Genomic DNA, 22,334 nt, shown 5'->3' with positions numbered 1-22,334 from the left:
TTTTTAACTAACTATTTTTTAATTGTTCAAATTAGAGAGTTGTCTAGCTCGGATATTGTATAATTCGGAAATTTTCTGTCGGCAATTCTTAAATTCGGTAAGCTTGTAAATTGTCCCGAATTGGAAACTTAAAAATAAAATTCCCACATCACTGTAAAAATTCCGAAATTATAACATTGCAATGTTGTAATTTCGGAATTTTTATAGTGATGTGGGAATTTTATTTTTCGGAAAAAGCGACTGAAAAATCCCGAAAAAAAAAATTCCTGACATTGTAAAATTCGTACATTGAAAAATAACCAATAATAAAATTCCCGAAATTATAAAAGTCCCGAAATATAAAAGTCCTGAAATATAAAAGTCGAATTGGAAAATTCACGAAAAATAAAATAAATAAAATTCCAGGCAATAAGATATTACCGAATTTTAAAAATCCCCAAAGAAAATTCCTGAATCATAAAATATCCGAACTAGAAAATTCCTGAATTTAAACCATTTAAAAAACCGTTTATTAAATATTATTTATTTATTGAAAATACAATAATCGAATATACATTTCTGGATGAAAAAATTTGTTTGAAAGTGTGCATAGTATTAGAAAAAAACATAAAAAAGTTCTGAAAAATCGAATTTTTTAGTAATAAAAAAAATAATAAAAATAAATTTTGATTTAAATCGTTGTTGACTTGAATCCTGCAAAGTTTGTTTCAAAAATGTTATTATGTAGGTACGAAGAAAATTTAGACAGAACATTCTTTTCTTTCAAAGCACACGTGTATTTTAATGTATTTTTTAATACAATTTTTATAAAATTATTATTAAAATCATCAAAAGTATCTATTCTCGTTTAAATTATTTCAAATCTTTTTAAATTATTTAAAAAAATTTTCAGAACTTTTAAATGTCTTTTAGACTGATTCCCATTTTTCCTAACATTTTTGTAAAATCCTGCACACAAAATTGTTTTAAAAGCTTCCAGATTTTCTAATATTGTAAATCTTTTGAAATGTTTTGAAATATTTTTAAACATTCTCTTTGACTTATATACTTTTTCAAAATAAAAAATCATTTTTAATCTACCCAAAAATTTTTATTGTTTTCCTAGTATTTCAAAATTCTTGAGGAGCTCAAAATTTTGTTCTTTTCTTTGTAACATTCAGAAACCTCCAGCTTATTTGATTTTTTTCTAAATTAATGCTTATTTAACTGTTCTTTAAGAATCAAAATGAAATACTTTTACCTTCGAAATACAAATAAAAAAATTAAACAATTACAATGGTAACATTCCAAGTTTCAATGTGTCACTCTGAAATTGTGACAATTCATTTTCAAACCGTTTACTATTGAAAATTTTTTTTTTTCCAAACCAAATGGATTGAGAATGGAATATTTTATACTGAAATAATACTTGAAAAAGATTTTGAAATTGAATAAAGGCGTTCATTTAAGAAGCCATTAATTCGAACTTACACTTGTGTCACTACTAAGGCTTTGCAATTAAATTAGTTCAAATTTTAACGTTAAAATATATAAATTATATCATTTTGAACAGATCTAGAATCACCTTGTAAAATCAATCACTGTTTAGTTTTTAATACTCGAACTGCAGTTCAATTTTCAAATTTACTTTCATTTTCTAATTTGTCCCGGTCGCGAATCTAGCTTTATATTTAAAACAACTTTCATTTTTTTGAAATTGTAATTTTTCGGTTGTAACTTACGGGACAATAATTTTATTCTTTGAAAGTTTTTCAACAAATCTTGTTCATAATTTCTACATTCTCATTAAAAATGAGAAGGTATTAGTTTTTTATGAAAAATAACTTTTTCGGATTTTATCAAATATCGACGTTTTAAGGCCCCGTGAGTCAGAAAAACAAGTTTTTACGTCGGGGTCTGTTTGTCTGCCCGGCGTCATCGTTATTGTTGTCTGTATAACGGATAATTTTCGAAAGACTGGTCCAATTGGATTGGGCTTTGACACACTGTTCAAGGGACCAAAAAGAAAGATCAAGTTCGTTAAACAGCCATTTTTGATGAAAATCCAAAAAATTGAAGCTTTTTCAAAATTTTTGAGACCACTTTTTTCAAAATTTGAAAATTTTATCGACAGCTATTAATGGTACAAAAAAATATGAACAATTTATCCTGACAACTTTTTTTTGATAAAATCAAACTTACCAAAGTTAAAGGATTTTCAAAATCCAAAAAACCAAACGAAAATGAATATTTGAAGCAAAAAAAGCTTGATATGGAAAAAAGTCAAGAGGCGAAAAACACTACTTTTTCAAGGCCCCATGATTATTTTATCACATTCTCATCCATAATGAGAAGAGTTTTACGCGAAAAATGATTTTCGCACATTTCATTAAATTTCGACGTGTTGAGGCTCCTTGAGTCAGAAAAACAAGTTTTTACATCGGTATCTGTCTGTCTCTCTGGCGTCTACGTCGTCCTTATTGTGGTTGGCTGTATATCGGATAACTTTTGAAAGAATAGTCGGATTGAATTGTGGTTTGACACACAGATTTTTTTATTTTAAGAATTGTATGTAAAAATTGTACTATTTTTATTTTTATAACAAATATTTTTCTTCAATTAAATATTTGCAATAAAAGTTTTTCGAAGAGATTTTTTAAAAATCTTTCGAGGAATAAAATTAGTATTTATAGGTCGACAAAGGTTTGTTTTCTTTACCAAATTTGGCTTTTGTCTAAATTTTTCCAGTTGTTTTTACTATAGTACAATTTACGTTTGCATCTCGGGCGAAGAAATCCATTCTATTGTTTGACAAATATTCTTTGTAAATCAATATTTTTCTTAGAAAATTACCCTGAGTGACAGAACAAAATCGGAAACAATAAGAGTTAATTTATTCAGGAACAAGCTTTTTGAACAAAAATGACCTTGAGTGAAACTTTAATATATATTTGTTAATTTATACAAAAATCAGGCGTTATTTTCTTACAAAAAAAAAATAATTTGTGGGGGGGGAAATTATCAAAAAATAAATAAAACTTGAAGTTGTATGATTTTAATTTGTAACTAAATAATTTGAGAGGTTTTAATCTAAAATTATCGAACACTTTCCATTCAAAAATTCAGACGAAATATTTAAATAGCTTTAAATTTGAAATTATTCAATATATTCTGAAGACTACAAATTTAAAATGTCTAAATTATTAAGGCTTTAAATATTTTTGAAATTGCTGTTATGGAGAATAAATAGCAGTTATTCTTTTATTAAGAAATCACAACTAAAATTGTTTAAAAAAAGTTTTTAAAAGAGTTTTAAAAACCTTAAAAAAGGTCAGAGGTTTTAATAGTTCAATATATGTGATAGAATCTCTTTAAATATGAAATTAGTCTATACTTTTTCATGTTTGAGCTACAATTATTCCATTTTAGAGTTATAAATTACAGTCGTGAAAAACCAATAAAATGTTTTGATTAATTTATATATAAAACAAAAAACCTTTGTATAATTCAATTTAAATTCAGCTGCAATTATTTAATTTGAAATGCGTTGAATTCAAGGTATAGCTTAAAAAGAAAACTGAAAGCAAAGGATCGACTTTCAAAAGAATCGAAAGAAAGTGACTGGCTGGATTGCAAATGAACATGGAAAATTGTGTATTTTCGCATTTTTAAATTTTAAATTCAAACTTTTTCGCCTTTTAACAATTTCGAAAAATTCTGAAAATTCAAACAATAAAGCTGTATTCTGAAAATGAAGCAATTTCAACGTTAAAATTCAAGTTCCTAAACTGAAGGCCTAAAAATTTGCAAATTTTACAATTAGTGTTATGCAAATTGTATTGGTATCTTAAAAGAGTATAAATAGTTCTTAAATTAGTTTTTAAATTTTCTGCAGTTTATTTTTTTTTACATACCTAGATGTCAAAAAAGCCTACCCAATTTTTTCAAATTTTAATCACTTATTTTCTAAGAGAAAATCACCCCTGCCTACCAGTCACTGAAATGGATTAGAAAAAAATTGCCAAGACCCAAGAATAAAAATTGGATGTACAGCGAATTTTTAAATTTTTAATTGAGATTATCTTTAACTTTGTAATATCAAAAATTTCCATACACATTTCTTTTTAATAATACTGTAGGAAAAAATCAACAAGATCGAGCGCCGAAATTATAATTAGAGCAAATTTTCTGTAATTCTATGGGGACGGCTGAAATATCTCGAAAAATAAAATTCCCACTCGGTAAAACTCTCTGTCCCAAAAAATACAATTCGAAAACTAATAAATTTCCCGAATAGTTTATAATATTAACGAATTTGAAAATTTCCAAATAATAAGACTCCCCAAATAAAACTGTTTCTTAATCAATATTAATTATTTATTAAAACTACGATAATAAAATGGTGTTATCAAATAAATTTTTGTTTAATATTTAAAGTATTAAAAATTATTGTTTGAATTTAAAATCAAAATTATACAAAAAATTTTACCGACAAATTAATATATAAAAACACGTGTGTTTTAACTAACATTTCGATTTTTCAGAAGAACTTTTGTGATTTAAAAAATAATATATACATTTTCAACAAAAATATCTTATTCAGAAATATATTTTGTTTAAATTATTATTTTAAATTTAAACAATAATGTTTAAATACTTCAAACATTAAAAAAGTTGTTTCTTTGGTATAAATATTTGATTATTTCAATTTAAAAAAAAATTGTCAAAGAAAAATGCTTTCAGCACTTGTTTATCTTGAAATGTCTTTCTATAATACTTTTTTTTAAATTAAAAATATAATTTTTCGAGAAAATCTTTTTTATATTAAAAAAAAGACTGTACCGAAAACCTGGATCAAGCTTCAGATCTGAAAAAATTCAGCGATACATACATGTCAAACTTTTCTAACCTCTAAAAACTTTTCTACTGCTTTACCGTCATATTTTACGAAAAATGAGAAAACAAGAATTCGACTTTGTAGTACGATGATGGCAGCACCTCGATAGGGCAGAAAATGCGATGTCCTATATATATAATTCCTCACGCCGACGCCCCGTACCGCATCTACGTTTATAATATCTTTGGTTTAGGCCATGCGTTTCGTGACCAGTTGTAACCAGGCATTACGAAAATGTCGAAAGAAACAAGAGGAAGCGTTTATCTTTCGAAGATACATATAAGGTTTAAGACGAAATAAAAGCAGGTGTCTCAAAAAGGTATATTTTGCAGAATTGTTTTTTACCAGGAAATTTACAAATATTTAGAAGAAAAATCTGGCCAAGTTCGATTTTATCAGGTTTTAAAATAATGAGGTGAATTGTTATCCTTTTCAATTATTATATCATTCACTTTACAATGCGTAATTCGAAAATCTTTTAATTTAAAAATTTTTCATTTTAGATTTTTATTTTTAAACTGATATTTTTAATATAAAGAATTTCAAAATGCAGACTCGAAGCCTTGAATAATTAAAAATTAAAAACGTTTGAAGTGGAAAATTTTTGATAAAAAATTTTCATCATTTATTACTTAATAATATATTTAGAAAATCTGAAAAACTTCAAAAATAATTTTAATTTGGACAAAATTTAAAACAGCTTCTAGATTTCTCAAGGTTTAGAAATACAATATTAAAAACCTTTTCAAGGATGTTTTAAATTCTTGGAATAACATTTTATTTTAAAATGTACGAAGAATTCAGTTTAAAAAAAATTAATGTTTCAATTTTCAATGTTTCCAGCTTAAAATTGACGAAAATAATAAAGTTTTGAAAATTTTAAAGTTCATTCATTGATTCTTCAGTTTAGAGCATTGAAAATGAGAACGTGAGTTCCAAATTGAATTCTTTAATTTTTAGTTTGTTTTTTATTATTCCAATACAAAAATTCTTAGCCTTAGAATTCGAATTTTTTTATTTTATTGACCATGAATAATGTTTGCGAACCGAGAAAGACATGGGAAATGACAAGGGATTTTTTGTCTTTGATTAAAATGGTCACCCTGATATATGTACGTACAAACTTGAAAATCAGTACTTTTATAAAGTTTCATTTTCAAGCACAAAAATTTTCACGTTCATTATGATATTATAAAACCAAAATGGTAAAAATAAAACAGAAATTTTTTAAAGACAAAACCCCAACAGAAATTATTCACACGGCCCTGATTGTTTATGGTTTGGGATTGCATTGTATAATTAATACAATGGTAATCAATTTCATCATTAATAGTACATTGTATCTCTAGGGCGTAAAGAGGGCTATTTTGACGAGTGCGTATTTGCCACCCTCGCTTCGCTCGGGTGGCAGTCACGCGTGGCAAGACAGACGTACACCCGTGGCACTCACTATACTTTTTGTCCTACCCTCTTTAAAAACAAGCATAGCATATGAAACAGATAAAGGATGTTTGGTGTTATTGACAATTTTATATTACGCTAAAGGAAGAAATAGCGTACTTAGCAGAAAGTATAATGTGGGGTACAGCGATCTAATTTCTTTAAAGATAAATATAATTTTCTCTATCGGGCGTAAAGTTTCATGTAGTCGGTGTAAGGTTTTATGTGCTACTTAAAAAATTATCGATTTTATCAGTGTTAGGTCCCCCCCCCCCCCGGTTTTTTCCTTACAATAATAAAAATTTTGTTTTAAAAATCTTGGGAATAATAGATAACATGCTAACGGACGTCCCGCAAACTTTTTTGGTGGGTTAATTAAAACCAAATTTTTAATTTTCTAAAGGACTCCACACAATTTACATTAAAATCCTGCCACGGTCAAATTGGCTGAAATTGCAATATAATATAGTTCACAGCCTCCTGATCAAAAAAGCCTATTGGGTACTAGTTATTGATCAGGAGGCCTTAAGCTATATTATATTGCCATTATTATATTTTATAGCATCTCCCAATTCAGTTTTTAAACATCTTCATTTTTGTGAAAAAAGCCAAGGAACTGTACCCGATTGACCACGCGATGAAGTATCACATGCCCTTAACAGTAAATTGATAAATTTTTGTCTCATCTTCATAAAGGACAAAATCATTCCAGTGAATATTTAAAAACGTTGTCAAATTTTCTCAGAATTTCAAAATGAAAAGCTTACGAATTATTTGAAAAAATAACAATTTTCTAATATGACCATAGGGCTATGGTGCAAATGTTAAAAATACGATTCCGTAGTTGAATTTTTAATGGTTTTGGGTATTTCTGAAGTGATTTTCGTTTTTAATCTAATTTCAAGTAATACCCAAATATTAAAAACAAAAAGGAATGTATTTCTTATTGCTATAAACAACTGTGATAAACAAATGCACAATTTGAGCCATTTTTTAGTTTGAGAGACTTTTTTTAAAGTTGCTTTGTTTGACTTGGTGTCATACAGTGCAATAATTTTGTGAAACATTGGAAAAAATGCAAAAAATCCAAAAAAAATGAATTTTTTTGCTGTTTCCAAACAGTATATTAATTGTGGAAGTGAAGGTGCAAGTATCGCCTAATTGAAAATACCACATTTTCGTCTATTTTTCCGTTGTGAAGAACAATTTTTACATTCGCGGATTATATAAGACTGAAAAGCCAGCTATTTATTTAGCATGCAAACCATTTTTAATAATTGTTTAGCTGTTGACGGATTTGAGATTTTAACAATAGGTTTTCAAGTTAACCCGCTGGTCACCACCTGGGTCGCCTTATGTATTGTCTTATGTATGCCATTCTTCATAACAAGACAATTCTTAGTAGAAAATAATTTATTCACAATAAACTATCAAGTTACACTTCATGAATGTTTATTTATCGAGTACAAACTAATATAAATGATTTTTAATTAATTACAGTGAAACTCTCCAATAGCGTTGATTTTGGTGCTGACAGCGGGTGGGAACTAACTCATTATAGCCAACTCCAGATGTAAACAGTCAGGGGCGTTTAAACCGTTTCTGGTGGATTTTAATGCACGGTAGAAAATATTTGTTCTAATACGGAGATAAGGGTCAACTGAATATTTAACGGAAATGAGGAAAAAACTTTATTGATACGCGTTAAATAAATGTTTTACCAGCTTACGTACTTTAACCCTTTAATGGCCACTGGGGCATACATGTCCCAAAGACGTGTTCAAAAATCCACAACTCCGTCAAAAATTGAGATAGCTTTGTTTTCCCTTCGGCATAAGCTACCTACGTGTTCCCAGTCTTCAGAAAGTACAAGCATTCATCCACTCTCTTCGAAATCTGTTAACTATAACTCCAAAAAGCACACTGTTTTCGAGGTAATTTTTGTAGTTATATCGCGAATATAGTCACAGGGTTACACACAAAATATGGCTATTCGTGAAAAAAGAAAATCTCATGGTGAAGACCATACGAACGATTTACGAAAGGGGGCCAAAAATTCAGCCCTTTGGGTTCGATTAAGGGGGTGGTTTGCACTCCTGATTCAGGTGTAAACTTGAATATTCATCCAAATTTGATGAAAATTGGTTTGCGAGGGCTGTTGAAAATACTGATTACGATAAGAACCTAAAATATATACACATCCTCCTGAGCTCAATTTAGGGGTGTTTTCACCCTCTAAAATAGATAAATAGGTTTCCTCAGGATCGATTTTCATCAAATGCGTTATAAAATGAGATTTAGATGTAAAAACAATAATACTCACGTAAAATTACAGAAACATCCCTTATACCAACCCTTCACCGGAACATAACCCCTCATTTGAATGGATATATGTCATGAAATTAATATTTGCTTTTTTCGTACGACTGAAATTAGTCTACATCTTCTATGTTTTTTTTACTAAGTGATGAAAATACAACCCTTCATATACATGCAAAGTTTTTTCACTGGTTGGAGGTGACTCCTATGGATGTTCTGAAATACTTCAAATGCAAATATTCCTATCAAGAGTTCTCCAACTTCATTTTCTAACTTAAGGGTGGTTTTGAGTGCAGTAAGAATTATGGCCTTTTTTCTATACCCTGAGACCCTGTTACCCTCCAAAACAGTTGTTATTTTGTATAGGAAATGGGTGGAAATAATTCGGCCGTTAAAGGGTTAAACTTTTGCGGCCCGCTCAGCATCTCTTTTAAAAGGAGAGCTTTGTATTGAATAACCGGCCCAGATACTAGGTCGCTAACTTGATTCAAAAATTCGAAGACAACAATATCCACAAAACAGACTCTTTTCAACAAAACATAGCACGTCAACGCTTCAAGTGTCTGACCTTAAGTTCAGACACTTGAATCGGACCTCTCTTTCTACTCCCCCCTCTCTCAGCCGAGTCCGAGTCCGAGTGTACAAAAAAAGTTATAAACAAATAATTGTTTAAACAATGAAAAAAGGATTTTTTGTGGATGAAAAAAATTGCATCGTATTTTTTGTGCGATTTTAACAGGAAAAGTACTGTGCTGTTTTTTTCGTAGGACGCTTAGTTTTTTAAGACAAAAATGTCAAATTGTCGAAAAAAGCGGTTTTTGCTATTTTTGGGCTCCAATTACTACTGATAGGAATGATATTTTTCAATTCTGTTTGCAGATATCGAAAGTTCGAATTAAGATCTATAATCTGCAATAACTCGCTACTCCAAAAAATTATATCGCGCATGTTTTTTCCCGCTCCGGAAAGCAGCGTTTGGCGGCTCGCGAGCCAGCGCTGCTGCGCGTGGCGGAAGGTCTGTGGCCTACTTATAGGTACTTAATTTCAATAAGCTTTGCGACATACGTACCGATGAATAAGCATGAACACTTACCATTATCACATTCTTAAAATAAATAGTAGAATAAATTCAGTACAATACATGATGTTATACTTGACTCAATAGCTTATTTTATTACATATATTTTTACACGTACGGTTTCTCACTGGCGTACGGAATATTATTTTAGGTTTCATTCTCGCTTGGTTTATTGTATTTATCTTTACATTTATTATGTTTCATGCAAGCGCAAAATTTGCAACAGGGTATTCCGATTCGACGACAAATACAAAAATCTCTGCTGCAAACCTTACAATCCCTGGCGGACCGAAGGAACCGAACGGAGCCGCTACAAAGTACCCGTAAAGACCCCATTGGGTCCCCATTCGGTTCCTTTTTAAAAAACTCGAAAAAACAGCAAAATCAACTTTTGAATTGTTGAAATTCGGATTCTACGTTAAAATTCCATATAGAAAGTCACGGAATAATCGCAATAGTTTTTTTTTGCAACGGTAAAAAGTTTAAAATATGTAAGACGTATAACGCCTGTTGACTGCTACTTGCAGGCGGTGCGGTTGAAGTATAGCAGTTAACAGGTTTTATACGTCTTATATTTTTTTAAACTTTTATGCCAAAAATTCAGAACTTATATGGGAGTAAATATGTACCAAGATATTTTCGGCGAAATACATGGTGGCCAAATAGTGCACCTATTATTAGGCCACCGGCCTTCCGCCACGCGCAGCAACGCTGGCTCGCGAGCCGCCAAACGCTGCTTTTCGGAGCCGAAAAAAACATGCGCAACATAATTTTTTGGAGTAGCAAGTTATTGTAGATTGTAAATATTAATTTGTACTTTCGATATCTGCAAGCATAATTGGAAAATATCAATCCTATCGGGAGTACTTGAAGTTCGAAAATGGCGAAAATCGCTTTTTCGAAAGTTTGACATTTTTTTCTTTAAAAAAAAAGGATCCTACGAAAAAATCAATACAGTACTTTTCCTCTTATAATGGCTCAAAAAATACGATGAAATTTTTTTCATACGCAAAAAATGCTTTTTTGATTGTTTAAACATTCATTTATTTATAACGTTTTTTGACCACTCGGACGGACAGCCTTCCTCGAGATTCGTGTTCAGCGGGTCAAAATACATAAAAAAGAACACTTGTCACAGTCCATCTAAATTAAAAAGGTAGTGGGGACCCCCTTGGCAGGGTTTAAAATGAATTAATTAAAAATTGATTAAAATGAATTAATTAAAAATTGATTAAAATGAATTAATTAAAATGGATTAAAATGAATTGATCTACACTGCTATTTTTCATAAGCATTGCTCCAATAATTTTGCGATTTATATTCGGGGGTCAGATGGCGCTGCTGTCAATGACGAACTTATTTCATCATGGCACGAAATAATCCGATCAGTTCCATCGGCTTTAGGAGGCAATGGAGCCCCACTGCTGCTCCGCTTGAGTTCTTGTCGTGCTAATTCGCAAGTGTCTCCCGGTTTAAATAATTAACTGAACGTCGTGACGCATTTATACAGGTAGGCTATTAGGGTAGAGCTCCTTATCGTTACGCTCTTGCTTGGCCACGCCTGAATGGCCACCGCAACCCCCCACAACAACTGTTACTCCCATCCGCGGCGCGGCGTCAATTCTCGGATGGACTTTGGCAGGGAGGGTTATTGAAGGGTTTCACTGTACGTGTTATTAAAGCAACAATATCTACAATTTTACCACTTTTTCAACTTTTTGTTTAAATAAAGTAAATAAAATAATTTTCCTTAATCGACACCCACCACATGGGAAATTATTACCATGCCAACTCTATTGAGTCTTGTTTTGTTTCGATGCGAAAAAATTCAAATTTATTTCCTTGAAAATTAACCGCAAAAAAAATCAGTTCTGTTTTTTCTGTGAATATATCATTTATATTTGTATAATTATTTATAGTAATTAATCATTTTTTATTAATAGACAACTATAATTAATTTTGCTTTGAAAATGAAATAGGTATGTGTACTTTTTTTACGAGGATCGTCGTTCAAAGTTACCCTCGAATCCGGGTGAAGAAACTTAACATGTTATACATGTACTATTTGACATCAGGAACTCGACTTGCGCAGAATCACCGAGTTACTCATGAAAAGAAAACACATATGTGCAGATAGTTTTTATCAGGATCTGAGGACACAGAATACTTTTGTGCAAATGTATTGTTTCTTCATCAAGAATTTTCGAAAATCGCTGTAGATATGCTAATTAAGAAATAATCATCGCGAGATTTCATTACAATTTTTAGTAATGATTAGCATAGTTAGAGTCGCATTTTCATAATCCGGACTGCAGTACACATTAATAATTACTTAAAACCTGATTCACATTTTTTAATGTATTTGTCAACTTTCTACAGCTGTTTTATCGAATTTTGTTACAGAAATAAAAATGTCGAAGGTTAGACTCTCGAATTGTATTTTACGGCTACCTACGGCAGCTGGTGTTTGGGGATCTGAACCCCAAACTTTTGTATGGTAATCGATTTATCGCAAGCACTGAAAACGCGAAATAGCATTGAGGCGAGTTTGCACTGAGGTAAAGGAAACTATTTTAACTATGTCTATTTAAACCAATGTGAGTAAACAAGCCATGGAAATTTGGCTACTTCTGAACAAAGATTCTGAACAAAGATTGTCAGCTCTTATCTTTAAATATATTGCTTTTGAAGCCCATTACAATATCACCATAACAATCTTAAAGTTTCCTTATCATAAGTATTATTAAACCTTTTAATGTTTTGCAATGTTATGACACTTTGCTCTGTGTTTACCTGCTGCTTGTATGATGTAATATGATGAAACAATAAGTTTTAGTGGCAGATAGCCTTTATACACAATTGACACATAGTTGATGGTGAACATTGATAAAGAGACAACTGCCAAGTAATACACAAATATATAGTTAAGTGCAAAGAGGGGTAAAATGTTGAAATTTACAAATTAACACTCGACTCACCAAATTGTGGGAGTAGCAGTTGAGCGATCCTTGAATTTAAAAAGGGGTCCTAGGGCCTATAATGGAAACTGAACGTTTTGATATCAGCCACAATGTGTCACTTTCACAATTTTGAGTTTTTCGCGAGTTACGTGAGCGCCGAGTATAGGCGCAAGACCGGCGAGACACGCGCGTGTTAAAAAAACACGACGCGGCCGTTGCTTGTACCTCGTGGCACATTCGTGAGAAATGAGACGCCTCTTGTGCGTCGCGACGACAAGGGCAGTGAAGGTCGCAGCTGCGCGGCGCCACACAGGTGCGTGTTTGTGTGTGACCGCGATTTTATATTGGCACATGCACAGAACCTCACGGACAAAATTATGAGAGGAAACCAGATTTGCTAGTTGTATACCGGCGTCCGGTACTATGCACTCAATTTCTATACTAAAATATCATAACACAAAAAAATAATTACAATTGTTACAGCTCAAAATTTAGCTGACACTTAACTCAGATGTTAGCTTAAATAAAGCATTAATATATCTAGTGATACGCAAACTTCTTAAATTCAGTGCATAGGGAATTCCCCCGTAAAGAGCCCTATCTTCGTTCCCATGGGAAACCTATAAATGCCTTATTATGCCTTAATATGAAAACCCATATGGGGTTACTCATTATAACTGCTATATAAAACTATATGGGCAAATTAGGACACGAAATATTGATGCGTGTATGTAGAGAACTATGAATTGATCCTACACGAAATCTCACATAAGATTCTAATTTTTTTAATGAAACCTGCTTTCAAAATGCTAATTTTGTATTAGGCTATATTAAAAGGGACAGAAAAACTACTGCGCAGCTATAGTTGTTATAGGTTACTACTGCGCAGACCTTAAGTGATTTCCACATAAGTTCCTATCTTATTTCTTTCCCTAATTTGCCCATCTTTGATGAGAAAAAAACACAATGATGATTAAAGAGATAATACTAATGAAGATAAGCATATTTATTTCAGTAGTGAGCCACCTATGTAGCAAATAAAACTAATTAACTACAGATTTTTCAAAATTCAAAATGGTGGATCGAAAAAGCATTGATCATAGCGGTTCAATAATTCAATAATCATATGGGTATCTCATATGTTTCACAGAGTGCCCTCTAAGCAACACTTGCGCCTCTTCTTGGCAACTATTCCAGTTAAGTAGATCAAAAATTCAAAAATAGGCAAACAATATGTAGAATTGAGAAATGGTCTTATTATGAAATTCTTTTTATAAAGTATTTTTATCATTAGATAGATTATGGTTTACAAAAATGGGTATTTAAAAAACCTCCTACACTCGATTCCCGAGATTAGCACCCTCAGTTTACGATATTCTTAGAACTTGAAGCCGTGGAATTCAGTGATGCGGGGGCCGTAGGACCGAAAGAGCGGCAGTGCTTAGTCAAGCCTGACGAACGGCATGAGGACTGCAATCTCAGCGCATTATTTACATCAGTTTGCGTTATACATCCAAATCCAACAGAAATCGTTCACACGGCCCGAGCTATACAGTAAAACGGTAGTATAATTGATGGCGAGGGGCAGGAGCGGAAAGCGGTGGTCTCGCCTGCATTCCCACGTGTCCCTCAAACGGCTGTCAATTTGGCTACATCAAGACTACGTCTAAACGCATGAATTGTTGGCCGCAATATTTCAATCACATAATCTAAAGGCAGTTAAACCGAACCTTTCAAATCGCTTTTTCCCGAAAATGTTTTTGTTGCTGTTGTTTTTTTTTCAATTGAAAGTGGAGATTATGTTTTTTCGCTTGAAACTGCCGCGTTCTGTACAGTACACGGGGGTATACCAATGGCATGGTGCAAGAGCAGCAAGCGGGAGGCTCGACTCTCTTCCCAAGTTATTCACCAGGGGTCATTATTTTTGGAATCGACATATATGAAACAGGTTTTTACGATCCACTAAATAAGTATAATATAATTTTTTTTTGTTAATTCACACAATTTTCGCTATGAAATGACTGTATTCGTACGTGCATTCATTATCAATTGGCGAATTACCAAACTAAATGTATAAGCAACAAAAAAGTTTTCAACTGTGAAACGTAAAGGAAACAAAATTTCTAATTTAACATTTTCACAATTTGGAAGATGTTGAATTTTTAACTTTTTATACTTTAAAGTGGTACCAATGTTCCGTGTCAACGCAAACAAATCATTAATGTAATAAATAACAAAAAAATTGTTGTTCATATATTAGCGAACAAAACTTAGATCTACTTTATTTGCCACATTTAAATAAACTGAACTAATATTTTTAGGAGAAGATAAAAACCAAATATTGTTCACTAAAAATTGGAAGACATCAAACATATGTGTGTGTGTGTATTTTGGTATATTTTGAATGATTCCCACTAGTAAATTATGTTAAAAACGTCATGTCAGTGTTTAAAGAATTCTTATTCGTAAACCATCTATACTCAATTTTGAAGGGAATTTGAAAAACAGAATAATGGTATAAACAAAGACAAAAAGTTTGTAGAAGAATTTAATACTTCTCGAAATCATTAAATATTATGTTTAATTAATAAAATATTATTTTTAAGATATTTGTCGGGAAAAAAATCATTTAAAAAAATGCAGTTTGTTTTCAAAAAAATGAAAAACGGCGAATATATTTCTTCTATACTGTACACAGACAGGAAAATAATTGTATATGTTTAATTTTATATTACTTTTGAAAAGTTTTTAAAGCAAAACTGCTGAAACAAATTAAAATGGTTTAAACAAATAGAAATAAGTTAAACATTGGAAGAAATGTATCAAAATGATGTAATTATTCAATAAAAAGTAGCATAAGATATCAACTTGAGGAACAAGGTACAATATCTAGCTCAATTTTTATATATTTTGTTAAGAAAGAATGATTATTTTTTTAAATAATCAAATAATGTTTTTAAAATTGTGCTACTTCAGAAAATAACTAACTATTACACCTCATTAAGAAAATACGACTTTTTTTAAAATGAATGTTTTTATCAATTAAATTTATTTAACAATTACAAATTGCACAAAAAGTGATGAGGATATTTCAATTTTCCACTTATAATTATTTGGTTTAGAGAAATGACAAAAATTGCTGAAAATGAACAATAATCTGTAAAAACGTAGTTTCTTGATTGTAAATCACATTTGTGGCGCTTTGCAGGGTGGGGGGATGCGAGGCTGGGCTAAAAATTAAATTTATTAGTATGGTTTTATTTCGTTGAAATACTTTAATATTTGAATTTCGGAAAATATAGGGGTTTTTTTCTCCAAAAATGAAAACTGGGGGGCTGCCCTTTTATTTTCTGAATGAAATATAATAGTTTGCAATTTCTTGAAGTATTACATTACGTTTAAAACATTATATAACTATTTAAACAATTTGTAAAAATTGAGCCAGTGTTATCCAATTGTTTCGCAAATTGAAATCCTAAGCTACCTTTGGTTGAATATATACATAATTTTGATTCATTTCTTCTAATTTTGCACAAATCTTTATTTATTTAAGCAGTTTTTATTTGCTTAAGCACATTTTCTCGACAAAAAAAATTGGAATAAGATAGAAGACATAGAATTTCTTTTCTGCCTGAATAGTCTATACAAAAATATATTAACAAGTTTTCAATTGTTTAAAGTAATATAATTTGTTTAAACAATTATTTTTCCAAACATATTTTTCAAATATTATGTTCTGAATTAAACATAATATAATATATTTTTCTTAATGTTCTTTAAATTGAGTATGGATGGTTCACATCTTTTTTGGCGCACAATTAAATAAACCATAAAGGTCATAATAAAATTTAAATAATATAAGTACATTCATTATTGCATTCTTTATGGTGTTACAATTTTGACTATGATTAAAATATAAAAAAGTACATTCAAGAATGCAAATTATGATTCAAGTTTCTACATTTTCCCCGAACAAGATTTATGAGGACGAAGTGCTATGTTTTAGTTAATTTATAATAATTAAAATGATAAAAACTTTACTTTAGTTAACTTTGCACAATTAGTAGAATTTATCTCCAAGAATTCTTCAAGAAAACGCATCAGAATGGATAAAGAACGAACATTATCTGCGCGAATTAACAATAGTTGAACATTTAACTGTAGTAATTGACACTGCTGAAAGATATTTTACAGTAATATCGGGCAGTAATATCAGACAGTAATATCAGTAATATAATTGATACGATTTAAAAAATATATTTTGGAAAAATAATTGATTTAAACAAATTATATTTAACTATTAACAAATTGTTAATACGTTTTTTGTATAAACTGTACAGTCAGAAGAATAATTGGATGTGTTCTATTTTATTTCCTTTTTCTTTAGGTTATCGAAAAAAACTGCTAGAGCAAATATAAATTGTTTACAGAAATAGAGATATGTTAAAAGTTAGCAGAATATATCAAAATTATGTAATTATTCAAGAAAAAGTTGTTCAGAATAGGAATTTGACAAAAATTAAACATCTCTGGCTCAATTTTTAGAAATTTTGTAAATAGACAATAATTCATTGTTTAAATAATGATATAATTTTTAAAACAAAATGTAATACTTCAAGCAATTACCAACTATTAATATTCAATAAGAAAACAGATTATTTTTACTTTTTTGTGGAATAAATAATTGCTTAAGTAATTTACATTTATTTAAACAATTAAAAATTGTTCAAAAAGTAATGGAAAATATTCGAATTGTACAGTGGTAATTATTTGTATGAAAACGACGACAGAAATTGCTAACAATTAACAGTGATACGTAAAAATGTTTATTTTTTATTCTTGGATCATGTTTGGTGCGATGAGGGGGGGGGGTAAGGGGAGTAAAAATAATAGTTATTATTATTGTCTTATTTCGTAGATACTCCTCTTTGGTCCTGAATACACACACACAAATATGCCTACATGTTTGATATACTTAACTGCTATAAAAAAAATAAAATTGATGTTTGACGTCTTCCAATTTTTAGTGAACAATATTTGGTTTTTATCTTCTCCTAAACATATTAGTTCAGTTTATTTAAATGTGGCAAATAAAGTATATCTAACTTTTGTTCGCTAAAGTATGAATAAATTTTTTTTTTTCTTATTTATTACATTCATGATATTTTTGCCTTGACGCGAAACATTCGTACAACTTTAAACTATAAATGTTAAAAATTCAACATCTTCCAAATGTTAAAAATTCAACATCTTCCAAATTTAAAAAATTTAAAATTGCAAATTTTGTTTCCTTTACGTTTCACAGTTAAAAACTGTTTGTGGCTAATACATTTATTTTGGTAATTCGCCAATTGATAATGAATGCGCGTACGAATACAGTCATTTCATAGCGAAAATTGTGTTAAGAAACAAACAAAAATTATATTATACTTATTTACTAAAACGTAAAAACCTGTTTTAGATATGTCGATTCCAAAATACTGACCCCTGGTGAGTGACTTGGGAAGAGAGGCGAGCCCCCAGCTTGCCGCTCTTGCATCATGCCTCTGATATACCCCCGTGTACTGTACACAACGCGGCAGTTTCAATCGAGAAAACATAATCTCCACTTTCAATTACAAAAAAGAACGACAACAAGAACGTTTTTGGGAAAAAGCGAGCTGTACTGTTCGGTATAATTGCCTTTAGATTATGTGATTAAAATATTGGGGCCAACAATTCATGCGTTTAGACGTAGTTTCGATGTAGCCAAATTGACAGCGGTTTGAGGGACACGTGGGAATACAGGCGAGTCCCCCGCCTTCCGCTCCTGCGCCGCGCGTTCAGCAACTCTACCCTTTAGATTTAGTTTGTCCCTTGCGAATTTGACAGCCGTTTGAAGCGCCTTAAGACTTTAGCCTTGTTTTTATAATGTACAGTGAGACTCTTCAATGGCCCTTCCTTCTATAGCCATTCGGAGAATTGATGCCGCGCCACAGGTTGGTGTAATTTGTGCTGCGCGGGGTGTGCGGGGTCTGCGGTTGTCACTAGGACGAGCACTGAGCGTGTACGAACAAAAGCAGAGCGGGCTATAATGAGTTATTTCCCACCCACTGTCAGCCGCAAAATCGGCACAATAGAAGAGTTTCACTGTATTTTTATTAGTTGAACACTTTCATGTGTTCAAAAATTTTTTTATATTAGCTAAAAGAAGATCGTAGTTTACAAACGCAGAGTTTGAAAACAATTGTTATTCATGAAAAAAACCAAATTATTTTAGGGTCCAAATACGCTACTTTCGTACGTATTACACTCAATTTTTGTAATTTTTTTGTTCAACCTATAGTCTATACTAACATTTAATATTTATGACTCATTTTTTTTCTAGAGAAAATCATTTTTGAAATATTCCCATTTCAATTAGTCAACTTTTGATGATGAAATATTTTTTCGATTTTTAACCCGAACATAGGTTCAAAATAGCAAAAATAGCAAATTCAATATCACGACAGTTTTTTTTTTAATTATCGGATTTGTATCAAACTAACTTATTAAGTGTTTTCTGATTTACAAAATATTATATCAAAGATCTTTTTTTTTTAATTCGGTCGCATGATCTTTCAAAGGTTGCATACCATAAGGGTCTAACCCTAACGTATACGTCTTTGAAATTGAATTTATTGGATTAAAAAATCAGAACAATTTGAACACACAACCTGGCGAAACCTATATATGAATTTGCGTTTAGGGCTATGTGCGCATGCGCAGTCGGATCAAGCTAAAAGCCTAAAAAATATTTGATAATCAAATTTATTGTATGCATTCAGAAACTCAATTATTTATGAAAATATTATGTTCTTAATAATTAAAAAGTCAAAAGAATTGTTTTTTTTTATTTTTCTGCATTAGACGAGTTTTTTTGGGGTATATACATTTTTCTTTTTGTACAATACATAAATATAACGTGAACTAGTTTCAATCGAAGGTTTTTTTATCATGGCAATGTTTTATATAAATCATGAATTCTGAACAAAAAGAAAGCACTACACGTCAGATTCTGCGGTTAAAAAAGCTAGTTTTAATATGTGCTCCAAACTTTCTTTAATTTTTTCAAGATGAAATATTTAAACCTCAAGAACTATAGAAATACGGTAGGATTTTCAACATGATATTACTATTAGTAAAAAAATATTCTCTTTGCTACTTTCCTTGCTTGATGAGTAAATAGTTAAAAATGCAGAAAGCGCATCACATTAATGTGTCGGAAAAGCTGATTACAAGTATTGTTAAATAATCTCTTCTTTTATAGAAACCATCAAACTCAAAATATTGATCTAATTTAGAATGATTTTTAACATAATATTACATTTTATAATGAAATAATCATTAATGAATCCAAGAATACATGTTTTTTATTTTCCAATGAATTTTGCGGGAAAGTGACGATTCGTAAAATTACATTTTAGTTTGACCAACTAAAACACGTAAATGTGAAAAATGTTTTTCGGTACCCTGAGTTATAAACATGTTGATGAATGTAAATACCTCCATATGCAAAAGAGATGGTTTTTCTTGAATTATCCGCATTTAAAGAGTATTTCTGGAGTTTGTTAATATTTTTTCCTTATTTTATAATACAAAAATCAGACCTGAACTCATTTTTACCAAAGATTTGATCATCTATGCCATAATTTCATATAAAATACAAAATTTGAAGAAAAAGTAGCAACGCGCGCCTAATTTTCCGATCGGAAAAACAAGGTATGAGGTGCGCTGCAAATTTTCTTTAGTTCCTTACATCAGCAATGTTTAATACTAAATACAGTGAAACTCTTCAATAGCCCTCCCTTCTGTAGCCCTTCCGAGAATTGAGGCCGCGCCGCCTGTAGGTGTAACAGGAGCTGCGTAGGGTACGCAAAATTTGCGGCTTTCACTCAAGCATTAACAAACAAAAGCGGAGTGGGCTATAATGAGTTAGTTCCCACCCACCGTCAGCCCTGAAATTAGCGCTATAAAAGAGTTTCACTGTAATTTAAGAAATTCAGCATGCAGTCTATGAAAATAAAAAAGTTGGTAAAGAAATACACGTCTTTTTATAAGAAAATATACGATTTTTCATATTTATGTGAATTTTCCGGAAAAAAACCCTTTGGTAATTTTTTCGTTGTATTAAAGTTCAGCGGACTCAAATTTATAAGTAACATAGTATTTTTCAAAAAAAATCATGAATTGTAAAAGTACCGTCGAGTTACAGTTAAAATCGCAAAAAGGGCCATATTTGGCTTGAATTTTCGGGCCTTGGAAAGTATTTTAGGCCTTTCCAATAATTTTCTCTTGTTCCACATTACTTGAGCTATACTCACTCCAATTTTCATGTAATTCGATTAATCCAATCGTGAGATATTAGGTTCATAAACAAAATAACAAACTGCTGGCACACTGTGCGCCCGTGGTACACACTATACTTTTTGTCCTACCCTCCTTGAAAACAAGCATAGCTTGTGAAGCAGATAAAGGATGTTTGATGTTCTTGACAATTTTAAATTATAAGCGAAAGGAAGAAATAGCGTACTTAGCAGAAAGGATAATCTGGGGTACAGCGATCTATTTTTTTAAAAGAAAAATATAATATTCTCTATCGGGCCTAAAGTTTCATGTATAGTAGGCGTAAAGTTTTATGTAGCAGGCGTGAAGTTTCATGTCGCATACTTATATTTACTTCTACTTAAGTAGTAATGCTAGGCTGCTAAGAAATCAGCCACCGATCAAGGGAGGGTTCTGTTCCATGCTAAGTTACCGTCATTCGGTAAAACAGTGATAGTTATAACATTTTCGGTGATGCAGATTCCTGTTGAGATAGCCTTGTACCATTGATTGGTAACACAGAGAGGTCGGTAATTTGAGGTTATGTTCTGTGCTATGTCGGTAAAATAGTGATTTTATGAATAAAGATTTTCGCTAAGTTAGCAATATAATGGTCTTTCCCATGCTCAAGGACATAGGAAACAAGGGAATAAGCATGCCATTGCGGGGGTGATGCAATGAGGGGGAAGGTCCGCCACCTTTTGATGTCCCGCGACAAACATGGCAGCGCCCACATATTTATATTTTCATGCACAGTTTGTCGGCAAAAATGCTCGTGCGCATAATCAAATGCTACATCGTAAGATGGCGGCTCTCCTCACTCATAGAATTCTCCCCCCTTCCGTGGATTCAACCCCACTCGCCAAGTTAGGATGGCATGCCTAGTCCCGTGTTTCCTATGTCCATGCCCATGCTGAATTACTATTGGTAAATTGTGAGTCATGTTATCATCAGGTGGTAAAATGGGAAGATCTTTTTAAATCTGATTTTATATTCAGTTTCTTGTAGGTGAAACTTTTTTTCAAATAGAACTAGGAAAATATTCGAATTTTTTTTTGAAATAAATAAAATAATAATAGACTTGATGCTTTCAAGATGATTGATTCATTTTGACAAAAGGAAGGTGTTTCGGGTTTCAATCGTGTGCATAACTATAGTAATCTTGCCGACGTTTCGTGAATATTTCAGTTCACTTCTTCACGGGTAACTTAATACTGAATTTTCAGGTTATGTTATTCTAATTTATACTCTCTACGATGCCTGTTATTGGCCATAGCGTCCCACTTTGGTGCGGCCAGTTATCACAGGCATTTTAGAG

At 31.3% G+C, this 22,334-nt stretch overlaps 1 protein-coding gene across 3 annotated transcripts in view; it reads right to left on the bottom strand.

Annotated features, from left to right (window-relative positions):
• LOC117168869 (glycogen-binding subunit 76A) overlaps positions 1-12,901 on the bottom strand; it is a 158,061-nt gene extending 145,160 nt beyond the window's left edge. For all 3 annotated transcript variants that reach the window (XM_033354753.1, XM_033354752.1, XM_033354754.1), the window contains exon 1: positions 12,692-12,901. The gene's annotated coding sequence lies outside the window, so the exon portion shown is untranslated. The remainder of the gene's footprint in view (positions 1-12,691) is intronic.
• Between the last annotated feature and the right edge of the window lie 9,433 nt (positions 12,902-22,334).

Source organism: Belonocnema kinseyi, chromosome 3 (assembly GCF_010883055.1).
Source record: "Belonocnema kinseyi isolate 2016_QV_RU_SX_M_011 chromosome 3, B_treatae_v1, whole genome shotgun sequence".
NCBI lineage: Eukaryota > Metazoa > Arthropoda > Insecta > Hymenoptera > Cynipidae > Belonocnema > Belonocnema kinseyi.
The sequence above is the reverse complement of the archived record's forward strand: the minus strand, read 5'-3'. Positions and strand labels throughout refer to the sequence as shown.